Source organism: Pungitius pungitius, chromosome 3, assembly GCF_949316345.1.
Source record: "Pungitius pungitius chromosome 3, fPunPun2.1, whole genome shotgun sequence".
Classification (NCBI taxonomy): domain Eukaryota; kingdom Metazoa; phylum Chordata; class Actinopteri; order Perciformes; family Gasterosteidae; genus Pungitius; species Pungitius pungitius.
Window position 1 is genome coordinate 19,055,243 of NC_084902.1, and position 25,928 is coordinate 19,081,170.

The window sequence follows — 25,928 nt, forward strand, 5'->3', positions numbered from 1 at the left end:
TTGAGATTTAGTAGAAATACTTTAACTGCTAGCGTGTAAAGGGAATACTGCTCACGTTTAAATATTGTTGCCCAGCACTAGTTATTAAAACAATCTTGTTATAATAACACACAATAACAATCCAGTGTGCTCTAATCTCTCCGTTTAACTCAGAGGAAATACGGGTATCATAAATGAATTAAAAATAGTTATGTAAGCAAACGTACGTTTCAGGAGACTCCTTGGCTTCCACTTTAAGTTCCATTCTTTTCCATAAAAAATTATCAATGTACCATAGGAGGGGCCGAAATACTGGGCTTTGCTTTTACTCCAAATCATATCACTGGTCTCAATATACTCTCGTCGCGTGGACTGCTCCAGTATCATCTTGTTGTGGTTGGTGTGCATTGCAGCTAGAGCTTTAGTCAGCTGAGTATTCTAAAAGCCCTCCCCTACCTTATTGCCAGGGGCAATGGGGCATTTTTACTGCTGCAGCAATCACATCAAATAAAACAAGTGACATCTGTAATATCTATTAATTTTGTTATCTGTGGCTCAGTGGGCAGAGTGGATCCTGCTTTAATCACAATGTTGGGGGTTCAGTCTTCAGCTCCTCCACATTGAATGGGTCCGTTTAGGAAGGAGGAAACACACCTGAGCTCTTTACAGTAGACCACTTCATCTAGTTCTTAGGATTACAATTGGTCAAGATTTTCTTTTTTTTAAGAAAGCATCACGTCAGATCTCTGACATCTGATAATCAAAAAGTAGCAGGTGCTCTTGTTCAATTCAATCTACGTAAGAACCTTTTCTGATTGGATCCAACCTCTGTAAGTCCAATTGGCATAAACTTGCAGTTTTGGACTGCAACCTTAGTCTCACACACCATGACACCAAGTGGGGGTCAGGAGTTACACCAGAGGTTGGTTTGATGCGTGTCCTGTGCAGTTGGCAGGGAAACACAAAATAGATTCTATTCGTCGGCAAGACAGCCAGATTCAACTTTGAACATCAATTATTCGTTTTTATTGTTCTTCTTCTTGATGCATGGGTGCACTGTTTTTGATAATATTAGATATCATCTCTCTCAAATTGTCTCCATCCACTGAGGTTTAACTGCACCAAGGACAATCATTTTAGCCTCCAAAGCAGATCTTCTTCCAGCAAATAGCTAACTAAAACTCCAATCAACTCCCTGTTGCTATTCAATGCACACATTTACACACACTATCACCCACATCCCCCCTGTTGTGCCTATGAAGGATGCCCCCCCCAGCCCCCGTACAGCTGCCACCGAGCTGGGGAGTGGGTGGGTGGTACGGGATGACCCCAAACGATGAAGGCCATCGGGCCATCCCACTGACACTCAGACACCTTCCCCCAACACCTCCATCAACCCACCCACCCACAGAACTTACCCAACTCTGCCCTGTTGACCAACACATAAGCTCCTCAACATTCTGACTCGCAGCAACAGAGAGAAAAAAAAGGTGGGAGGGATTGTTTGTTTCATTAACAAAAAAATCACTCTCGTCCCTATATGGTTATCATAGCTAGAGCTCCACTCACCTAATGGTGCGTTTCCACCGAGCGGTGCGGTACGGGTCGGTACCCTTTTATTTTGGGATGTCCCAGTGTGAGGGGGGGCACTGGCTGGGAGAAGGAACAGAGGAGAGGAAAAGGAGGAAGAGGTAATCTATAGTTATCTGTGTATGCACATGGTGGCCTCCTTATTTCTAGAATATTAATTTATTTTAAAACAAGGAGAAGTGCGTATGTGAGTGACAGTCTCAGTGTGTGATTGCCTGTTGATGTGTATGCATGTGTGGGTTTATTTGTGTGTGAAGGTGGGAATTGTACAGTGGATGGTGAGGCCATCTCTGTTTGCTATTTAGCCCCTGCGTCTGCATGCACAGATCTGTGTGTGTGTCTCCGTCTCATGCGTCCACCCATCCAAGGTGACTGTGCTGGCTGACATCTGAGGGCCCCCGAGGTGCAACTGACAGCTTTAGGTGTGAGTCTAAGATTTATTGCCCCACCTCCTCCTCCTCTTACCACCAGTACCCATAACCCATCAGGACTATAAACCAACCCCTCCCACCGCCGCCCAAGAGTGATGGCTAAAGAGATTCAAACAAAGGCGGTAAGAGAAAAAAGATGGTTTGAATGCCAAGTTGCTGTCCTGTTTGGGACAGAGGGCCTGACGGATTGGAAGGGGACATAGGAAGGTGTGTGACCTTGAATGTCAAAGGTCAAGGTTTAAAGCATGCTAAAAGAAATTGAGTTCAGTTGCCCCAATTGGATTCTTCAAGGAGCACTCCGGATACATTTGTGTAAGTGTTGAACATGAAGAAACAAAGAGACACTCGCATAGCATTTGTAAACGAAAATGGTAAACTCGTGGTTCTAGGTCTTTTATTCTGAAAGGTAAAAACTAGGGCTGTCAATAGAATTAAAACAACTAATTAATCACATTTTTGTTTTTTCTTCTGGACTAACTCTTACAAGTAATGAGTAATCACTTTAAAAAGTGTGTATTTTAGACACTGTTGTTTAATTGTATTTTTTCAAAACACAAAACTACACACATTGGATCATCTGGAGGCAGAATTTCCCCGTGTGGAATATGTTGACCTAGTGACTTTTCCTGCTGTCCTTGTGCACTTTGTGCTTTCAACTCTCCATCATGTGCTGGCTGTGCCAGTAATCTCCTGACATTTAGCCAAGACGTTTTCCAAACCACGGTCTTTTAGGAACACTGTGGTGAGTCAGTGCATAAAGTGGTCCGTTTGCCTCTCATTCCTCTTTTGTGGGAGAAGTTGAGGAATTCCTCTGCACAGTTCTCCGCTGTATGTTCGCGGCTCTGTTTGTTTTACTTTCAATGCAAAAAGCTCTGTCCATCTTCAACTACCGTCTCGGTCTCTCCGATCGAACTGCACACAGTTTTGTTTCCAGGATCAACGCACATCGAAATTAAACATATTATTCCCCACTGAGCCCCCATTTAAACTTTAAAATGCCTAAAGAATTTTACTAAAAAAACAAATTGTTGAAATGTATTGAACTTTCTTTAATATTACTGATTATGTTTCACCAGTTTTTCAGTCCTTTTCTGAGATTTACATGAGTATCTATGTAGAGAGCTAAAGTGAGAGATTGGAATGTTAGGGGGATTAGAAGGAGTGTAGAACAGCATCAGAATCTGGTTGTAAACATTTTTTTGCCCTTATTGCCACAATATTAACTCTTCTGGCTTCATTGTTGGATCAAAATGAAAACAGATACTGCTACTACCATTACTAATACTACTATTATTACTATTCAGCTATTAATACTAAAAAGACTCTAATACTACCAGTAGTAGTACTAAAATACTATTACTACCAGTAGTAGTGACAATGCAACTGATATTACTCCTCCTACTACTATAAAAAGTTCTACTAGTATTTATAGTACTATTCATACTTCAACAACTACTAATATTACTACTACAACTAAAACTACTAGTATTTCCACTGCTAAATACTAGTATTTCCACTGCTAAAATGAAATACTACTACTACTACTACTACTACTACTACTACTTTTAGTAGTAATGACACTGCAATGACACTGCAGCTGATATTTCAAATCCTATTATTGTAGGACATTAGAAATAAACTGACGACCCGGTTCATAAATTAACTAATTAAAATTTTTTATTGTATTATATATATTATGTGTTACAATTATTGTAAAACAGAATACAGCCATGATTCTGGAACTATCTAATCCGTAATTAAGTAATGAGAATATTGTAAAACGACTAATTTTGAAACTGTAATCAATAGAATAATACCACTTTACAGGTATGATTGTATTCAAGGTAACCAACCAAAATGCATTCATGTAATAATTGATAGTACCACAACTGATATTGTCTGAGAGACATTCGAAATCCGAGTTACATTGAACTCACCAGGAGACCACTGCCAGGGGCGTGGACACTAACTTTCCCATCTTTACTAATCTGTATGAATACCTGTAGGCACCCATTGTTCTGGAGTTTGTTGGTAGAAGCAAGAGACAGGCACTATGGGTGGTCAAAGGACTCTGTGGCCCGTTGATTGCAAAGACCAGCCACTCCTCAGCTGAGATGTTCTTAGCACAACTTTTCTTTTATTAAAAACTTTTGATTTTAACTTTCCATCCAAGATGTCTTCTGTTGTCCTAAAGGCTAGAATAACGATTTAAATTTAAAAAAGGTGAGGCTAGTGCCACTGCCGTCAGGCAGGATACATTTTTACAATAAAAAAAGATCAGTTGAAAATGTTGCGACCTTGTTTGTTATGTTGTTCAAGTTTATTAAAGCATTTAGAAAAGAGTGAAGCCGGATTGAGGATTTGATTGTGGCTTAGTTTTTAATGCCAGAAGTTGTGGGAACACGGAGCACATGTTTTTGATGCATTACAATATGGCGGCCGGAGATGAATAGAGAATACAGTTACAAGATGGCTGAAAGAGAATAGGAGAAATTCTTGATGCCAGAGGCTGTGAGAATGAAGGCACACACGTTCTGCAGATGGTCCGCGAAGCATAGTTTTGGAGTTCCCTCAAAAAGGGGAACAAAGACTTGTTATCCACCGTTGATTGAGGGTGATGAATACATGTGCTTTGGAGATTTCCAAAATGGCAGCTGGCGACGAATAAAGAAGGAAGTTGAAACACACCTGTGACACATGGTATTCGTTTTTGTATTTCCCGCCTCCATTTTGTATTTACATTCAATGGTGCCTTTCCTGCCTCCATTTTGAAATTATTATGTGACAGTGCATATGCAATTTCCCCCTTTCTAGGCTTTATGTTATTTTTTCTGCGTACAATGTAAACATCTTACCACGTTTTTCTTTTTTTCTAGATACTTAGATATTTTCCCATGCATAATGTTGTGAGTGTTCGTCGTACCAGCGTTTCTGATTGTGCTGAGCCTTCTTCAGGTTATTCTGGGTCTCCTCACGGTACTGCTCCAGTCGATCCCGCATCTGCAAAATATACTGCACCACTCCCATGTTACCTGGACTGCTGCTGGCGGTCGTCTCCCAGCTTCTCTTCAAGAGGTCAAGTGGACCCTGTACCGACCACTGATACAGCAGCTCAAATGGGGCAAACCCTGTTGAAGCCTGTGGCACCTCCCGATATGCAAAGAGTAAAAATGGCAACCACTTATCCCAATCTTTCCCAGTATCACTCACAAATTTGCGCAGCATGTTTTTCAGGGTTTGATTAAATCGTTCTACCAACCCATCGGTATGTGGGTGGTATGGTGTTGTTCGGATAGCAGTGACGCCCAGCTGATAATGAAGCTGTTTCATTAGGCGCGATGTGAAATTTGTCCCCTGGTCGGTGAGGATTTCCTCTGGGAATCCCACCCGGGAGAAGAGGTGTACCAGTGCGCTAATGATCTTTGGTGTGGTAATGGCACGCAAGGGGATGGCCTCCGGATACCCAGTGGCATAGTCACAGATAACCAGTATGTACTGGTACCCTGACTGACTCTTGTCCAAAGGGCCTACAATATCCATACCAATGAGCTGGAATGGAGTCGTGATCACCGGCAGCGGGTACAGTGGGGCTCGGTCAGATTTACGGACAACACTCGTCTGTTGGCATGTGGGGAAGGTGTTGCAGAATGTCAGGACGTCCGTGTACATGGAGGGCCAGTAAAACCGTGGTACGTTTTCTGATGAGCTAAGTAGCCGGCCCAAGGAATGGTGTGTGCCAGCTCTAGCACGTCTACAACTCTTGGGTATTACCAGCTGCCGTTTCTCCCCATCTCTAATGTACAGCACCCCATCCTCTATACACAGCTCCTCCCCACAATAGTTAACATGACTAACCTCCCCTGCCCTTTGATTTTCGCCAACAAGGGTAGTAATGTTTTGTCTTCTGCTTGGAGATTTGCTATGTCCTCCGGTATCTCCAGGTTTGCTACCTTAAGGTCAGTTACCTCTGGCTCTACCAGGGGTCTCCCTAAGTATGGCGGCGTGGTTTTCTTGAGCCATTGGTGCCACCATCCAGGAGACTATCACAGAGGTCTGGGAGTGGCTGCACACCAGTTAGATAAAGAAAATAAAGAGAACCTAGTTAGGTTCAATTATATAAAAGAAAAATCTATCTGCACACCAGCTTTCGCCTGGGCCCGTGTAAGCACAGCCCCAGACACATGGTTGGGACCAGGTTCAGCCAACTCACGTGGCACAGACAGCAAATCATGTAATATAGGCATATCCCTTCCCAATATCATGTCTACTGGCAAATCAGCAACCACCCCAACATTCAACAGATACACTTGATCATTCACTGTCATAGTAACCTCTGCCATAGGATACCACTTACGATCCCCATGTACACATTGTATTGGTGTGGTGTGGCTATATTCAATACTGCCCTCTGGAACATAGCATGACTTAATAAGTGACATTACACTCCCCGTGTCCAACAGCTCATGCAACATTTGACCATTCACGGTGACATTGTAACAGACCGCCGCCTCATTGTCTTTCTGCTGTTTGTCCTCTTCCCTAGGTACATAACAGTATCTGTTAAGCTTTGGCTTTCTTGCTGGACACACCGATGCTTTGTGGCCCAGCTGCTGGCAATAAAAACAGATTAGTCCCTTACCTGCTCCAGATGTATCTCGGTCTCTGCCAGTCTCTCTCCTTCTACTCTCCCAGCCCCCGGAGTTATCTCCAATGCTGTGCTTGTCTCTGCCATCACGGGTACCTCGAGGCCAAGATGAGTAGTGGCGTGGTGGTGCCCCTTTACGTGTGTTGAGGTACTGCTGGGCCAGCTTGGCTGCAGACTGGCCGTCTTCTGGCTCGTGCTCTTTCACCCACATCCGAATGTCTCCAGGAAACACCTGCAACAGCTGCTCCAGAATGATGGCTTCTCCGACGTCCTCTTTGCTGTGCTGCTCCGGCCGTATCCACCGTCTGTAGAGTCCCTTGAGCCGGTGGTAGGTCTCTGTAAGTGTCTCTCCCAGAGGTATGGCCGTCTCTCGGAACCGCTGACGGTAGGTCTCAGGAGAGATGTTGAACTTCTGCAACAGCGCCTCCTTCAAATCAGTAACAATCTGCCCGATATTCCTCCATCGATGAGTAGGCCTCCAGGGCTCGCCCAGTCAGTAAGGGCACAAGTCGACAGGCCCACTCATCTGTTGGCCACCGCCAGATACGGGCTATGCGTTCAAAGCGGAAGAGGTAGTTCTCTATGTCCTCCCCCTGCTGGTACACTGGCATCTTTGGGTCATGCATATACCCCCTCTCCATAGATGCTCGACGTGGGTTATGGGGCCCCGCCAAATCTTCTGGCGGATATGGCCGAAAGTCTTCGTCGTCAGCTCGGCCGGCACCAGCAGAGGGCCCCGGTGACTCATGCAACAGGTATTACCGGGTGAGTGTATCAGCGTATCCCCCCCTGGTTCCACCTGATTGCCGTAGGGCTGTCGTTGGTACCCAGTGTCCCTGGATGGCTGGCCCACGCTGCCGCCGAGGTTCTGCTGCAACATCTGGTGCTCGGTCTGGTCGTAGAGTCTCGCGTAGCTCACTCAGGAACCCTTCCTCTCGTCTCTGCTGTTCCTCCAGGAAGCCTCTCATTAGCCCAAGGAATTCAGCATTCTGGCCAGTGGTTGTAGGTTGCGTTGGTTGGATCTGCGGTCGGCCCCTTTTCCCCTTGTCCTCCTCTTCGTCCGTGGCCTCCATTGTGTTCTCTTCCTCTGCCTCGGCCTGTGATCTGAGGCTCCTCTTGGCCTTTGTTCGGGCTTTGCGGTTGACCATCCCACTTCTGACACCAACTGTGGTAAAAGGCTTCTTCCAGGTCCGGTAATCGTTCAAAAAAAATGATGGCTCAATAGCACTGAAGTGCAAAGTTTTTATTTTAGCCCGGGTAAAACAGTGAAAAACAAGGTGAAAAATAGTCCAGAATATGCAAGAGCATTCTATTAGACAAACAATAACCGAATAACCTGACCGCGCGAAGACGAGCGCAGCCGAGCGCAGTGAAGCATACAAACGGGGCACCCCGTGAATTGCTAGTTGGTTAGTTGGGCCAGTCATTTCAGCTGCAAAGCAGCTCATAATCACAAATTTTAAAACCAACACAAACAAATTTATTGAAAAACATATATTCATTGTTTCTCTTTTGACTTGTCAGTTTGCACAGCAAAAGGTGCATAGAAAACAAAATAGCTAACTGAACAGAATCTGAGGTAGCTCCTCCTTTTTCCAAAGAAACTGACCTAGGCACCTCCTGCCTAGGCCTACCTAGGCTACATTTCTGACCTATCTGAAGTGCATAAAACAAAAAAGTGCACAGTAGGCAATTCACTATAACATTAAGTTTCCTTTTGAAATAAAATAAACATCTTGCTCATATTTGACCCATGCAGGAACATCTGAAAGAGCACAAAAATAAAACGTGCACAGTATTCACAACTATAACTAACTACACAAGGTGTACTACTGCACATTGAGGGAACATATATTAAATCACCACCATGTGTGATTATGCATGCCTTTGTTACACATCCCACATTATATTGATGTAGGTAGGCTACATTTACCCTGCTGACTTAGTGGGAGAAGTGACATTTTTTGTTTCGAACGAGAGCAGTGACTTTAGGCTCGTAAGTTTGGGGAGTTTTTCCTGTGCCGATGTGAGGGTTTCGGGACAGAGGATGTTGCATGTGTACAGACTGTAAAGCCCTCTGAGGCAAATTTGTAATTTGCGATTATGGGCTATACAAAATAAATTGAATTGGAATTGAATTGAAGTTGTCAATGCAATCCGGAGGCATTGATGGAGAGTACAGTCAGTCAGGGAGCAACGAGAGTTGCTTTTAATGGAGTTCATGTGTGAAAAACTTGACTCACATGTGTACGTTGATCCAAACAAACTGAGGATGACGATCGCTACTTTCTTAATGTTAGGGAACTGATTTATGTTGACATCTGTCCAAAACATTGCAGGCCTGTGCCTGCCATGTGCTATGGTTACAGATGACTGCATGTCAACAAGTTTGAGTGTGAATTTCCCCTCGTCAATGGAAGGGACCACTTCCTTTGCTTGGGCGGATAAGTCCCCTTCTATTGCAACAGTTAACGGGTCTCTGGCAAAAAAAGTTATTTTTCAGGCTCGCAATGAAATCTGTCATCACATCCGTGATTTGTGCGGGGGATGAGATGCATTTGCGAGTGTCGGAAAATGGAGAATTCGGCCTGTGCTCAAATCAGTTGCGAAAACGTCCAGTTTAACTTGGAATGCGTCTGTCCCACAAGGTCGATGACAGTTTTGTCTCTGCCTACTTGAGATCATTCAGGTGTTTGAATATGTCGCTCAGAAAGCTGGCATCGGCCATGAAGATGTCGTTCAGCAGGGCCGGCGCTAGCCATTTGGGTGCCCTAAGCACAAATGCTTGGTGGTGCCCCCCCCAACCAGCGAACCAACCAACCAACCACCACCTCCAAAGGAATGACAACTATTCAGAATGTCTTAGTTCTCTTTATTCCCCAAATAACTTCTAAACATAAATGATTTACATAAACAAACATTAAAAGAAATAAATTATATAAAAGAAAAATCTATAAATACCAAATACCACCACAATAACTAAATACAGATTTGGAACTGAACATTGTAAACGCAGAAAGTATTCAAGTATATAACCGTGTAAGTAATAATGTGGACATTTCTTCAGTAAATAATATACATAAGTACAAATAATAATATTAAAGTGCAAATAACCATACATAAGTACAAACTGCACAGTAGAATTTACTTTACCATCTCTATAAAAGAGACCCTTCTGCTATCCGATAGAACTATATTACAAACATTTTCACTACCATGAGTTGTCAAAGGCCCTACAGAGGCACACGCCTGCATTTCCTAGCTGCAAAATCAGCTATCAAGTCATCATATGACAGTTTCTGAGCCACGTCCCCATTGATGCTGATGATGACAGCCAGATCACTTAAACGTTCCCTAATCACATCACGTTCAGTCGAAGGGTTTTTCCAAAGTTAACCTTACCAAGAGCTGTTTCACACTCCTCATTTCATTACGTTGTGAAAGTGTCACTTGTAGCTAGGCTACTTTTTCACTACACAATAAGATGAACATAATTGATAACCAACGCCAAAAAGCGTCCTGAAGTGCAAAGCAAACTAGGCTAATAGGCTAACGTTACCTGACTATATCTCTGATGGCTAAAAGAAATAGCAGGCCCAATTTAAGCATAATCAGAAATACCATTGCTAGCTAGCTAGCAACCTAAGGAATGATTGATAGTCTTATTGCTAACGGTAACAGAAACGATAACAGTAACATCAATGATAACAAAAACATAAATGATAACAAAAAACGGTAAGGGTAACAGAAACTTCGGGCGGATGAGTACCGAATACGGCGATCCGTGCGGACATTATGAGCGCGAGTATATATGTGGCCAGCCGGCCGCCCGGTGACCGCTAGCAACGGTCCTCACAAGACAAAGTTTGAGGACCCCTGATTTAAAACATTGTCTTACCTGAGAGCGACGCGCAAGCATCATGCCGCTGTCTCTTCTTTTTTCTTTTCTCCGCCCCCGAGTCTTGATGCCTTTTCGAAGCCATTTCAAAGCTAACTGCCACATTTGAGATTTGAGGCATAATCAACAAACCACTGGGAGGTGGGGGGAGGGGGGGCCGCACAAGAGGTTCCCCTTTTTCTCCACTAATTTGGTCTACGCCTATTACTTTTGTATTGCTTTTGCATATAAGCATGCTTTAGACATATTTTATTTGTTATTTATACTAGTAGCCTACTGTGATGATTTTTCACGTCCCAGATTTTTTGATGCCCCCCCAGGCACTTGGTGCCCTACGCGCAGTGCGTGGTGTGCGTGTGCGGAGCGCCGCCGCTGTCGTTCAGTATGCGACTCAAGTGCGTTTCTGCCTTTTTTTGCTTGCTGCTGCGGAGAAAAGTTATGATCTCCTCTTTGAGACCACAGAAAAGCTCCAGTGCTTTGCCTTTGGACAGCCACCTCACGTCATTATGCAAAAGTTGGTCTTGGTGCTCAGCATACATTTCTGACAGCAGCATGTGGAATAAGCAGTGTTGGAGGCTTGATGTTTAGCGAATAAAATTAATTCACGCTGTCCATTGTCATTTTGAGCACAACACCGCCTGATGCACAATGCAGTGTAAGGAGATCAACTGAGGTGCTACAGCGGACCAACGTGCTGCCAAACCACTTTCCCTGTCATGGATGGAGCCTCATCTGTCACAAGCATTCACACACGCTTCATATCCAGACCATTGTCTTTAAAAAAAGGAGAAATTTTCCCAAAGACTATATTGCCAGTTGTGTGTCCTTCTAACGGCAGTAGGGTGAGCAGCTCCTCTCGGAAGCATTTGCCGTCAAAAAAACCGAGACATATATGCACAACTGAGCAGTATCAGTTTTGTCTGTGGACTCATCTACTGCTATAGACATAGTGTCAGCTTTCCTCAGGTCTCCTAACATCATTTCATACACATCTGCAGCAAGAATTTCAACTCTCCGACTGTTGGAAGTATTTGACAGGGGTATGTTTTTTATAGCAGATGCCACGCTCGTTTTCATTTTATCGTCATTTATCACCTCATCCACGATGGCCAGCATACAGTCCTTCACGGTTTCAGAGTCTGTAAATGGCCTTTTCTTTTTAGCCAATATCCAGGAAACACGAAGGGATGCTGCGGTAGCTCTCTCTTGGGCTGTAAATGACCGTACCATGGTAACACTGCTCCGGTTGTAAGATGCAATCAAACTCTGCAGTTTTGCAGCCCTCTCTTGAGATCCTTCGGGAAAATTGGTGCGGAAAGTCTGGTGTTTCTCAACGTGGTGCCGCCTCAGATTGTAATCTTTAAGTACTGCAACGTACTCATTGTAAAATAAACTAGTATTTGTCAGTCCAGACAGGGTTAAAACTGACGGTTTTCATCGTCAATTTTACGTTTCAGTGTTGAGAAAGACATATTGATAGTCATGTAGGCTACTGCCGGCACAGCACGCTCTGCATTGTTTACATGTTGGTAGTTTTGGCGGGACGCACAATTACAAATCCCGCGATATTTTTTCCCCCACTATGGCCACGCCAAGACCTGCCCTTCAGCATTCACACACTACGATTGGCCAGGTGTCCCTGTACAGGTCCTATCCCGACTGCTTCGTAGGGCGGGTCTTAGCGTGGCCATAGTGGGGGAAAAAATATCGCTGGCGGGACCCTATTTTCCCTTTTATACCGTCTATTGCAGAACTACGGGCTGGGCCACTCTGAGGTTGCTTTCGGGCCGCATGCGGCCCGCGGGCCGCCAATTGAATAGCCCTGCCATAGTGCCCTACAAGGCAGCTACGCTACTACTACTAAAAAGTAGTAGGAAAAGAAGGGGGGTAGAGCCTTCAGTTATCAAGCTCCTCTTTTGTGGAACCAGCTTCCACTTTCAGTCCTGGGGGGCAAATTCGGTCAGCTCATTTAAGATAAAGCTTAAAACTTTCCTCTTGGATATTGCTTAAAGTTAGGGCTGGCTCAAGTTAGCCTGGACCAGCCCTTAGTTAAGCTGCTCTGGACTAGACTGCCGGGGGACTTCTTAGGACACACCCAGCCCCTCTCTCACTCACTCTCTCCTTCTACAATAATCAACGTTTTATTAATGCACATCACTAATTCAGCTTCATTCCAGGAGTTTTTGTGTTTTCTTGCCTAGCAGGTCATTGTAGATCATAGTCTCGTCTGGACCCTGGTCCTGTCTCCTGCCGTGGCCCTCCTGACACCTGCTTCTGCCATCATCATCATCATCATCATTATTTTAAATATGATTCATATTACTGTCATAAGTCAAAATTACCCTTCCCTGAAGTCTTTGCTCTCCCTCCCCACAGAAGCTTCTGTGGATGGTGGTTCTATCTGATGGTGATGGTTGCCCCTGCTGTGGTCCTGTCGTACATTTGGCCTGCTACTTGCAATTATTTGTATCATTTCTTTTAGAGGAATTAAATGTATTGTACACATGACATCCATTGCAGACCGTGAGGACTTCGTGACAGAGGATGTTGTATGTGTACAGATTGTAAAGCCCCCGAGGCAAATATTTAATTTGCGATTTTGGGCTATACAAAATTTAAAATGAATTGAATTATCTCTTACTTTTCCTTGTTCTCTCTTACAGTCACTTACGTAATCCCAAATCCCCTCATCATTACAAGAAGAAAAATACCAAATACAAAACAATGTGAAACAATTTGCTCGCCATCCTTCCCGCCTGAAGCTAAACAGATTCTACATTATTACCCACCATCTCATTCACAACAGATACTCTACAAGTAAAGGATTTTCATTGAGGGAATTGAAACACCCTCATTTCTTGCTAGGTTGTGTGCATCAACAGATAGATAAGGATGCTCCCTCCACCCTGCCCAGAGATGTTTTCATGGCATGGACAGCTGGAAAGCAGACCCAGGTAAGAATCAGGACTAGGTGGAGAGATTATATCTCCACACTGGCCTGGGAACGCTTTGTTGAAGATGAAATGGTTAAGTACAAGGCTTTAGAAATTAAGATTAAGGGATTCTGTATTTGCTCATATGGCCTGAAACCAGAGATGCTCACGAGTCCCAAAGCTCGAGTCCGAGTCGAGTCTGAAGTCTTTCGAGGACGAGTCTGAAGTCGAGTCTGAAGTCACCGTGTGTTCGACTCGAGTCGCACTCGAGTCCGAGTCTCCAACTCGAGTCCCCATCTCTTATCAACGTCCCTTTTACCGTAAAAAAAAACATACCAACAACTTTTTACTCCTCCTTTACTCTTTACTTAATGTTTTTTTTTTGTGGTTTTTCCCATAAAATGAAAATACGAAGCGTAGCCGCTAAACCGGAAGTACGTAGATTTTAACAGTAAGAATCGACGCAACCGTCTGTAATGACAGCGGTTACCAGGGTAACGAGGAGAAAAGTTCATGAACGGATATAAATAAATAATCCTGGTCTGACGGGATGTGTTAGCAGCAGTAGTTGACTACACACGCTGCTCTTGGCTCTGATATTTTTTGTCCACGTATTGTTTTGCTTCAGTGAGCAGAACAGAGACAGTTAAAGGAGATCGCAGAGTAAACGGTCCGCCGGTGGAACGCATACGTCCCGACGTCAGCGAACCGTCGGTCGGACCGCCAGCGGCACCACCGCCTTCCCGTCAGCGCCACCCAGCAGCGGCATTCGACATCTTTCTCGTGTGTGGCCGCGCGTGCGCAGCCAGCAATATGTGTCAATGTACGCGTTACGTAGGCAGGTAACGGAGGGAGCGATATAGCGAGCTCATCCGATTTTTCCTAAAATTAAACATTGTTCACGAGTCCCAAAGCTCGAGTCCGAGTCGAGTCTGAAGTCTTTCGAGGACGAGTCTGAAGTCGAGTCGGAAGTCACCGTGTGTGCGACTCGAGTCGCACTCGAGTCCGAGTCTCCAACTCGAGTCCCCATCTCTGCCTGAAACTCGTCATGATGTTTTGATAACCTACAGGTCAGTCTAACTTATCAATGGTAACGTGTGTGTGCGTACTCCGACCCATATTACTGTCACTGGAAAATGGGTTCTTTGTTTAATTTTTGAAATTAAATAGCATATACAGCGGGTGAAATAAGTATTGAACACGTCACCATTTTTCTCATTAAATATATTTCCAAAGGAACTATTGACATGCCATTTACACCAGATGTTGGTAACAACCCAAGTAATAGATGCAAACAGAAACCAAAAAACAGAAGTTGTATGTGTAATAATGTGAAATGACACAGGGAAAAAGTATTGAACACATGAAGAAAGGGAGGTGCAAAAAGGTATGGAAAGCCAAGACAACACCTGAAAACTATCAGTAATTAAAAAGCAAGCCAGAACCTTGTCAGTACAAATTAATATCAGCTGGTTCAGTCCCAACTGATGGCCTACAAAAAGGTGTCATTGCCAAGGTGGGTAAAAGCAAAGAGCCGTCTCAAGACCTTTGCAACCTAATTGTTGCAAAACACAATGATGGCATTGGGTATAGGTGCATTTCTAAGCTTCTGAATGTTCCAGTGAGCACTGTTGGGGCCATGATACGGAAGTGGAAAGACAGTCATTTGTTGCGACCAGCTGCTCCTTGCAAGATTTCTGACAGAGGAGTGAAAAGAATAATCAGAAGAATTGTGCAATGGCCATGGACCACTTGTGGAGAGCTTCAAAAAGACCTGCAAATAGCAGGTACTGTTGTCTCAAAGAAAACAGTAAGTAATGCACTCCACCGCCATGGCCTGTATGCACACTCACCACGCAAGACTCCATTGCTAAAAAAAAAAAGTACGTTGAAGCTCGTTTAAAGTTTGCTGCACAACATTTGGAAAAGCCAGTGAAATACTGGGAGAATGTAGTGTGGTCAGATGAGAGCAAAATTGAACTTTTGGATTCCATAATACACACGATGTTTTGGGAGAAAAAAAACTGCACATCACCCTAAAAACCCCATACCAACAGTGAAGTTTGGAGGAGGGAACATCATGGTGTGGCGCTGCTTTTCAACAAATGGTACTGGCGAACATCACATAATTGAAGGAAGAATGAATGGGCAAATCTCCTGCCATCTACCAGGATGATGAAGATTAAACAAGGGTGGACATTTCAGCAAGACAATGATCCCAAACACACAGCCAAGGAAACTCTCAACTGGTTTCAAAGAAAGAAAATAAAGCTGCAAGAATGGCCCAGCCAATCACCTGATTTAAATCCCATTTAAAATCTATGAAAATAAAGGCCCACGGAACCTCAAGATTTGAAGACTATTTGTGTAGAAGAATGGGCCAAAATCCCACCAGAGTTTCTCCATACAGGAGGCATCTTGAAGCTGTCATTACCAACAGTAGTAGTGACACAGGCAAACTAAAATTACTACTAGTATTTACATATTAATACTTCAATTACTAATACAAATTTCACTATCACTACTACTGCTATTAAAAGTAGTAGTGGGTAAAAATACTACAAGTGCTGGCCCTGCAACTGATATTACTACTCATACTTCTATAACAAAAAGTAGTATTAGTATTAATACTGCTATTATATTAATATTACTACAAATAAATGATTGCTAATAAAATAGTAAATCATTTTCAATGCAGGGATGGGATGTTGTAAAAGGGCACATATGGTTGTATGCGTCACTCCAGCGTCATCACGTCTGTGCATAGACTTTGTATGTAATCCTGTGCCGCAAAATGCTGTCCATGCTTTCGGTTTGAACGTACCATGATGCTACTACTTCCAGATTTTCTACTGCTATAGAAACTAAAACAACTAATTCTTCTGCTGCTAGTACTGCCAGAAACACGACTACAACCAATACTACACTAATATTACTAACAAAAATATATTACATTTTTTTTTAAATGAATCTGTTTTTTTCATTTTTTTTCAGCTTTTCTGTTTTTTCAGCAGTTTCCATTTCTATGTGTTCAGTATTTTTATAAATTTATTTGAGCCTTTTTATATCGCTTTTTTCAGCAATGTCTTTACTTTTAAAATCTTTTAATGTATTTCAAATTAGTTCGTTCCTTAATTTCTCAGCAATTTTCTGAAATTCATTTCAGCTTTGAGCATTCCGTTTTCATCATGAAATGCATATTCTAGTTACATTTTCGCGATCTGATTGTAGTGCCATATCTGTGTCCAACACCCTACCCTTGTCTGTAGGGTGTGAGGGTGTCAGCACTCTCGGTCTGCCCTGCATGGGGGGCAGAGGGCTGTGCCAGCGAACAGATGGTGGCGACTGGGTGAGACGGCGGCAGGACACAGAGAGAATGCTGTAGATCCTGTAGCCTCGGCTGGGTGACAACATCACAAATCCTGATGCAGAGTTTTTCTTCTTTAATGGAACAAACATTGCATCAGTCTTCTGGTAGGAGAATCTGCACCTACAGTACAATGGTGGTGGAAAATGGAATGCAGCCAGTTTAAACAACAATGCTTGGTTAGCTGCCGCCTCCTGCAAACAATGATGCTTCAGAACTAGCGTTTCATCTTACTAACTTTGTTAATGTAACGTGTGTAGTGTGATACCTAATATTATTATATAATATTATTTAATATTATACAATAATGGTTACCTTACATTTCTGCTCCAAAGGTTTACACAACTAAATAAAGTGTACCTAGTGTTAAGTTAAAAACAACCAATCCGCCTTGAGCTCAGCACGGCGATTACATTGGCCCGAATCCGGCGTACGACACTGCCGTCATTAGGCCGTAATCCAAAAAAAAAACTGGGCCTGCATCGGCCCAAACCCGGCACTACAAAAGAAACGCAGCGGCCCAGGTCCGGTTGGCAACTCAGTTCTGGTTGCCCACTCACAGAATTGGGCCAAAGACACTGCAATTCCGGTATAACTGGGCAATAATTGAAAATGACCAGAGCCAACATTGGACCGAACACGCCGCAACAATTAAAACCCGCCAGCCCAGGTCCAGTTGGCGACTCAGTAAATATATTTCCAAAGGAGCTATTGACATGACATTTTCACCAGATGTTGTTAACAACCTAAGTAATACATACATACAAAGAAACCAAAGTTCAGAAATAAAGTTATGTGTAATAATGTGAAATGACACTGGGAAAAAGTTTCCCTTAGCAACCCAACAGACCACCAATCTTCTTTCTCTCAACATGTCTCAGTCTTAATAGGCCTGATTCTATAATGCCAGATTTGGCCCATGTTCGGCAGTTATCAACGGGCCAGAATCGGTTTCAGAGCTGGTGGCAGATAAACCCGTCTGCCATGTTTTAACTAGAATAAGCCCAATTCTATAATGCCAGATTCTGTACTGGTTGAACAAGGCCAAGTCCACTGGCTACCTGGGTAGAGGGGAGTACACAATATTCTTCTTGACTTATTTAATCCTCAAAAGAGGTATGTCAATTTTCTGTTAAATCACAAAATGGTTTGTCTGCATTTCACTACAGTAGTAGGATGCTCAAAATGTGTATAGTATGAAATTTGATTATTTTGTATAATAGCCATTGTAATCTATAAATGCAGTTTGAGATATTCAGTATGTTTTACCTTCGTAAAAGCAGACAGCTGGGCCATTAAGACTACATAAAAGGGAGCCGTAGTGAAAAATATCTAAAAACCTGCTATGATCTATCCTCTCATCCTTGTTAAGCAGAACACAAAACATTGCAATGAGATGACACAGTTTGTCAGGGCGCTTGTCGATATTCAGGAGGGATGGAACATCACCTTGGGACCTCCCTGCGGGGCTTTATACACACAGGCCAACCTGGACATCCATAGACGCCCTCCATGACCCCCAACACACACTCCCTCTCTATTTCTCTCCCTCTTGCTGTCACACATGCTGATGAAATGTTCTTTAATGCCCAATCGACAGTATTGACATCCCCTTGGGTAGCAGGGTCCCCCTGAGGGGCAAAATATTGATTTTGAGGGAACGTGGGCCCACGGTCCCTCTGACATGTCCCTGGTGTCGCTGCCATTATTGTGAGATTAGCAGAGCTATTACACCTCCCAGGCCAGATGGACGTGACACTGGCAGTGGCAGCAAGATGACAATCTATATGAACTTCTTTACCTGAGATTTACCTGCTCTCAAGGTTTTCAACCAACTCGTGTTAAATGGCCAATGCTGCATTCAAGCCATCTCAACGGAACTGATTCCAATGTCGATGCACCACAGATTATTTCATTATGGTTCATCATATTTTAATGAAATTGGACTTAGTGAGCTAATTTTGCTTTAAAGCATTTATGGTTTGCTCAACCAAACAAACAGAAGGGGTTCTGAATAGGTTGATTGCGATCGAACGGTTGTTCGCTAAGGCAGTGCCAGTAAATTGCCTTTTTTTTAACCTTATTACCTCCTTAATTTTGTCTGAAAATGTTTTGGTGAGGTCTTTCCCATGCATTATAACACATCAATTAGACATCATAATGTATTTGTATGGCATTATGAAGTTGTAGATTGCATTTTAAGAACTAGAATTCCAAAATTGAAAAGATGTTTTTGAACCAACACCATACTTTAGGGAAATTAAACTCCTCTTCTGCTGTGGGTTTCTTTTCAATATTTCCTTTAACTGTTAGAATATTTATTTCAGGAAAACATCAAATTGAATGTCAGCAACAGTTTTATGTTTTACACTTAATCTTTTGCATTGAGTTAGTGAACACATTACAAGTGATCTCTTTACTTTTCCCCCTAGTACTCTCACTAGGGTGCACAGTTGTTCCCTCTCAGGGAACTCGAGCTACGTGGAAACGCTGTGGGAATGCCCCTGCGTGACCGCGTCATGAAGCACGTGTGAAATCTAACCAATGGCAAGCTGGTACGTCATAGGCGGGCGACGCCAGGACCAGGAAGCTATAAAGGGACCCGAAGGGCAAGCCCATTCATCTCTGTGCCTTCATCAAATGCTTGTGAGGTTAACTATGGTTGGAACGTTTTGTCCAGTGTGCTCCCCCTTGCACCCGCTTTATTACCCGCAGGGACTCTCACACTTTGTGTGTCGTCTGGAGCACGCTCAGCTAGCCCTCAAGGGGGCTGGCTGTGGAGATTGCGAGCGCCTTTCTTGGCGCACGCATCTCTCTCGTCGAGCCCTCTTTGAGGAGGACGGATGGATGAGGCGCGCTCCCCGCGGCTCCGGTCCCGCTCGTGCCGAGGCAGAGCGCCGGTTGTCCTCGTGGGGATCGCAGGTGGATTTCGTGGAGGGTCTCGGGACTTTCCCGTCCCATTGCCGTGGGATCCAGGATCTCGTACCAGGTTCCTCCACCGCGGACGAGACACTGCTCTCACGGTCTTCCAGCTCTGAGGAATTGGACGTGGTGAGCGTGGAGGCAGCGGAGGTCGAGGACGCGGCGCCTCATTCCCCCGCAGCCGCCCAGGAGCTGCTGGAGGTACTCACTCGAGCCGCTGAGAAACTCAGCATCAGCTGGCCGGCGGATAGGCAGTAGCCTACTACGAGCAGTAAGTTGCACAAACGGTTTCTGTCTTTCCATAGAGTACCTCCGCACCGGTGCTTGCCATTCTTCTGCTGCAGGCGTTCTGTCCTCCTCCGTTCCTGACGTCGGACCTACGTCCGCAGGACAGCCCTGTGTAGACTTTCCAAACAGTTATTCGTGTGTTTCGGACCACCCAATACTGGGGGGCCCAGTGTCTAAGCAGAGGATGAGCAAGTGGATGGTTGAGGCCATCTCACTTGCCTACGAATCGGCCGGTCAGCCCGCACCTTTGGCTGTCCGGGCCCATTCTACCAGGGGTATGGCGGATTCTAAAGCCCTTTTGTTGGGTAAAGTGTCGCTGCACAACGTTTGTATGGCGGCAGGCTGGTCCTCTCCCCACACGTTCGTGAGGTTTTATCGTCTAGACCTTAACTCCACGCCTGGAGCGCAGGTGCTCTCGTCTGAGTTTGCGCCCTGACTTCACACTACGGTCACTGGCTCATATGGCGGAGTGTGCATTGGCGGTCCCACAGCGTTTCCACGCAGCTCGAGTTCCCTGAAAGGGAACGTCTCTCGGTTACGTATGTAACCTTAGTTCCCTGAAGGGAACGAGATGCTGCGTGTCTATGCCATACTCCCGGCATGCCCGTGGCACTTGATACGGCCGTTCAGAGATGAATGGGCTTGCCCTTCGGGTCCCTTTATAGCTTCCTGGTCCTGGCGTCGCCCGCCTATGACGTACCAGCTCGCCATTGGTTAGATTTCACACGTGCTTCATGACGCGGTCACGCAGGGGCGTTTCCACACAGCATCTCGTTCCCTTCAGGGAACTAAGGTTACATACGTAACCGGAGACGTTTTTCCTGACCTCAGTCCTCCAGGCCGCTTGTTTTCCTCAATATTTTTTGTCATTAAAAAGATGGTTCTGCATGTGATTCCTACTTCCGCCACCCAGACCTCACAGAATGTGAAGAAAAAAAATACTCGATACAATAATATTATATACATACTATAATTGGTGCTCTGTTCCTTGTATGTAAGAACTTAATTGTAAGTTACGGCCCTGTGTTCCACAGCAGGGCCTTGTATGTGTGTATGTGCATTTGTTGTTGAAGTTGCTTGTGTGTGTGTGTCTCCTCTTAATTGACAGGATTTACCACCCCCCCCCTGATTGGCTGCGGACCCAGGATCGTTAGTGGCTGCACCTGGTTGGAGCTCAAAAGGCCACAGTCTTGAGGCCCCTGGGCGCTCGCTCTCTGGCTCTGCCTCGACATGTACTATTGTATGGTCAGAAAGTTGTTTTTGTCAGTGTGGTTTGGAATTTACTGTTCTGTGGGTGTTTTAGTTCTTTTTTCTTGTATCTGTTCTTCATATATATTAGATCCATTTTTTTCTGTACTAATGACCGTGTTCTTTTTGTTTTCCTTTTCGTCCCAGGGGGAAGGGAGCCGTTGTGGCTAGACTAGAGGCCCATGGGCATACATCACCCGCAGTGAGTCTCTGTCTAGAAACACTAGCTTAGACCTGGGCAGACCACCTCCTGTATTTTTGGTTAGCGTGCTAAAGCTACAGCACTAGTAGATAGGACCAAGCCTGTGTATTTTTGTTTGTTTCGTTGTTTTGGTCTTGTCCAGCCCTTCTCCCTGTAATCCGTGTAAGTAGAAACCAAATAAATAACCAATACACGGTAAAAACGGTTTGTGTCCTGCTTGCACCACGACCCCCACAGGCCCTGGTTGGTGACACACTTGGACCTTGAACAGCGGCGTGTCAGCAGTCCCCTCCCTTCTAGGGAGCAGGCGTAACATGTATATTTTCTGAAAAATAGGACTTGAATACTGATAATCCTTTTAGTTCACATCTTTGATCCGTTCACACACATCACCGAGCCAGCACCGATGCTTTTCTGGACAAGGGCTTTTATGTGCCAAAAACTGAGGTTTTGAGGATTAAAATGTTTATTGTAAGCTAAACAGCATTCAAACAAATCCAAAGGAACCAAATTAAGACCTCATGGGACCTTTCAAAACCTCAATGTTATTCATTATTTTTACTATACTTAAGTATAATTATTTAACTTCATATTTTTAAACGGCCTCATATTTTGATTTTCAATTTGTCCAGATTTGCTGATCTTAACATTCGTCCCACTTTAATTTGACTTATATATCGAGATGGTAAGCTGGAAATCACTGTGGCTCAGCTGAAATGGCGATTATTGGCGCACTACTCTGGGCTCAGCACCCTGCCCTGTGGAGCCAGGATGACCTCTGCAAGACGAGGGGCCCAGTGATTGATTAGCTGGCCTGGGATGACCACCACTCCCCTACTGGCTAGGGCATATGGAGCTGCATGTCCTAGGGCCAGCTGCGTCTGCAAGACTCATTCTCACACATGTGTGTATTTTCTTTGAATGTGAGAGAGCCCAGCATTGTTATTTTTTATGGGTCTTCAAGGTGCCACATCCTCCCTTAGTTGTACAGCTTGGCATCTGGTTGTGCTGTTAGACATTCTTGTGTGTACTAGCTTAATTCAAGACTTTGAAACTTTGATGTATGAAATACATTGTTTAGAGAGCACATAGGTCCAATTTAAAAATGAGTCTTATACTCATTCCTACCCATCCAACAAGTAGAATGAATAATCTCTGACGCCAAGGTCTAAGATTGTAATTATAGCCTTCCCAGTAAATTAAATGTTTGAAAGATCAGTTTCATGGACTAACCTATAGAAGTAGACCGAAGAATACCAACCATGTGTACAGATTAAAGATGTGCAGTTGCAGGTAAATTATGGGAATGTTATGAGAAGATGGCGCTTTCACAAACAACCTGGTCATTCAACATCTCCACCTTGTAAAAAGAAAGCTGCAGAGCTCACCTTGTAAGAAAGCTCTTGAAATTTGAATAATTTATGTGATGTAATAGATGTATATTTTGTTCAGATGTGTAAAATAGCCCACAGCAGAAATAAACTTCCCCCAAATCATAGTTCCATATGTGGAAATTTTGTCTGCAAATGAGAGAGTTTTTAGTACAGACAGTTCATGCAATGATTTCAAAATGGCTGTTTCGGCTCATTAGTGCCATTTCTATTTTCTCATGTCCCAAATTCTACATTTCACTTGTATATCACTTATGGTGCTCAAATCGATCCAAATACAGTAGTTAGACAATAGTCCCTAACCCTTAGAAATATGTTCTAACACCTAACCCTGTTTAAAAGGTTAAACATGTTTTGCCAATTACTTTCCAAAATGACATTTCGCTAAATAATTTTTCAAAGAGGTTTTAGACTATCAACCTATTACAACCTTCCCTATTTTAAAGATCTATCAGAAAGCAGTTGTGCAACTTCTACATGGAGCTGGTTCAATTGAGGATTCTCAGTCAGGATTTAAAGTAGGTCTACATCATAGCACAAAGACAGCGCTGAAAATAGACATTACAAATGACCTTCCAATTGCATCAGACAAAAGATTTGTCTGTATTTCTCTTGTTTCTGTCAGAGGGTCGGGCTGGAGCAGGTTGCAGGGAGGACTCAAACGCAGAGTTTTTCCAAAGAAAGGGCTCTTTATTCCGAAACAAAGACATGACGTGCTCCAACGACGAGTGACGTAAGACAATGACGCGACAAAGGACAACTGGCACACAGGGCTTAAATACACAAGGGAGGTGCAGGTGATTGGACACAGGTGGAATCAATCACGCAATCACAAGACAAGGCAGGAAGTGAAGTTAACCCAGGACCACAAGAGACATGAAACTTCAAACTAAAACAGGAAGCGAGGCCAAACCGTGACAGAACCCCCCCCTTAAGGACCGAATTCCAGACAGTCCTAAAGGAGGGTGGAACCTAGAAAAACAGACAAGGGAGGGAGGGCGGGGACCCGACAGCGGCTCCGGCGTCGTCGTGGCGGGGGGCGCCGAGCAGTGCGGCTCCGGCTGCATGGCGTGGGGCTCCGGCCCAACCCCTGACCCCACCCCCCCTTCAAGGACCGACTTCCAGGCGGTCCCAAGAGGGTGGGAGGGAGGGTTCATGGTCGGGCGCCGCGGGGCCGGGACCGGGGGCGTGGTTCTCGGCGCAGAAACGGGCGCTGACGGGCGTCTCGGCGCAGGAACGCGCGCTGACGGGCGTCTGGGGGCCGGAACGGGCGCGGACGAGACTCTGGGGGCCGGAACGGGCTGGGACGAGACTCTGGGGGCCGGAACGGGCTGGGACGAGACTCTGGGGGGCCGGAACGGGCTGGGACGAGACTCTGGGGGCCCACTCGGGCTGGGACGGGCGTCTTTGGGCCGGGTCAGGAGCCGGGGCTGGAGGGGTTCGTATCCTCCTCCTCCTCGGGCTCTTCTTCGGATTGAGGATGTCCCTTAGCTCAAGGCACGCCTTCCGATAGCTCCTGGGACCAAAAATGAAATCCGTTTTGCGCTGGAAAAACGGGCTCCTCACATCAAGGTATTCCGGGCCCAAGTCGCACCAGGAGTCTGCTGACACGGTCGCGTCATTCTGTCAGAGGGTCGGGCTGGAGCAGGTTGCAGGGAGGACTCAAACGCAGAGTTTTTCCAAAGAAAGGGCTCTTTATTCCGAAACAAAGACATGACGTGCTCCAACGACAACTGGCACACAGGCCTTAAATACACAAGGGAGGTGCAGGTGATTGGACACAGGTGGAATCAATCACGCAATCACAAGACAAGGCAGGAAGTGAAGTTAACCCAGGACCACAAGAGACATGAAACTTCAAACTAAAACAGGAAGCGAGGCCAAACCGTGACAGTTTCATCTTAGTGCTGCGCTCAACACCATTAAAAATCAAATTTTAGAGAGAAGGCTATTTAATTGACACTAAGAAACTACACTAATTTAATTCACGTTCATCAAATTGATCTCAGTTCCTAAGCCCACCAAAATAGTTAGTCTTGTAACGTTGTCTGTGTGGTTCAATTCTAATCATGTAACATACGCTTCCTTTGTTATTATTATGGAGCTTAAGCGGTAGTTCTGATCCGACCCTCCTCCAACCCAGGAACCTCCATCCAGCTTTCAGTCATACTCCAGTCATCGTTTTTCAGCAACTTTCATTCTTCACCACCACCATTGTTGGGATTCCAGGGGCGATTCAGCTGGAGCAGAACTTGGCATCACGGCACCTTGATTGTCTTGGAGTCCAACTCCCAAAGATTTTTTTTTTAAATTGATTGACCTGATCATAATAATTTGCCACGCTCCAAGTACGCCTTAAAACATGACAAAGTGGGATACAACCAGAAATACCAACTAGGGCCACAAGCTAACAAAGAAACTACAAAATACAACAAAAAAGTGAGAGCATAGAAACTAAATACACAAAGTACAGGTGAGATATATTATAGGCAGGTAAAAGGAACAAGCAGGAAGTGATTTAACCTTCCTCTGGTGTTTGGGTCGGCACCGACCTGTTTCCAAGTTTTAAATGCATTAAAAAACACGTAAATTAGTTTATTGCGTCAAGGCTTTTTGACTTTGTCAAGAACCTCTATATCAACAAAATAAAACAAAAAAAACTAAATTATAAAATGCTCTGGTTGAAATTATGACCTTTGTGTTGTCTGGGCAGCCTGTGATGCAAAAACCAGCTATGCCTGGAATCTACAGATTTACACAGGCAAAGCTGCGAGTGGCATCCCCGAGAAGAACCAAGGAAAATGTGTGGTCCTCGATATGACTGCTGGACTGCAGGGTCACAATATCACTTGTGACAATTTTTTTACCAGCTATGACCTTGGACAAGAACTTCTCAGGAGGAAACTTACCATGGTGGGCACAGTGAAAAAAAATAAACCTGAGCTACCTGCTGAAATCTTGCAGGTGAAGGACAGGGCTCCACTTTCCTCAGTTTGCTTTTACAGACACCACCACTGTTGTCTCATATTGTCCA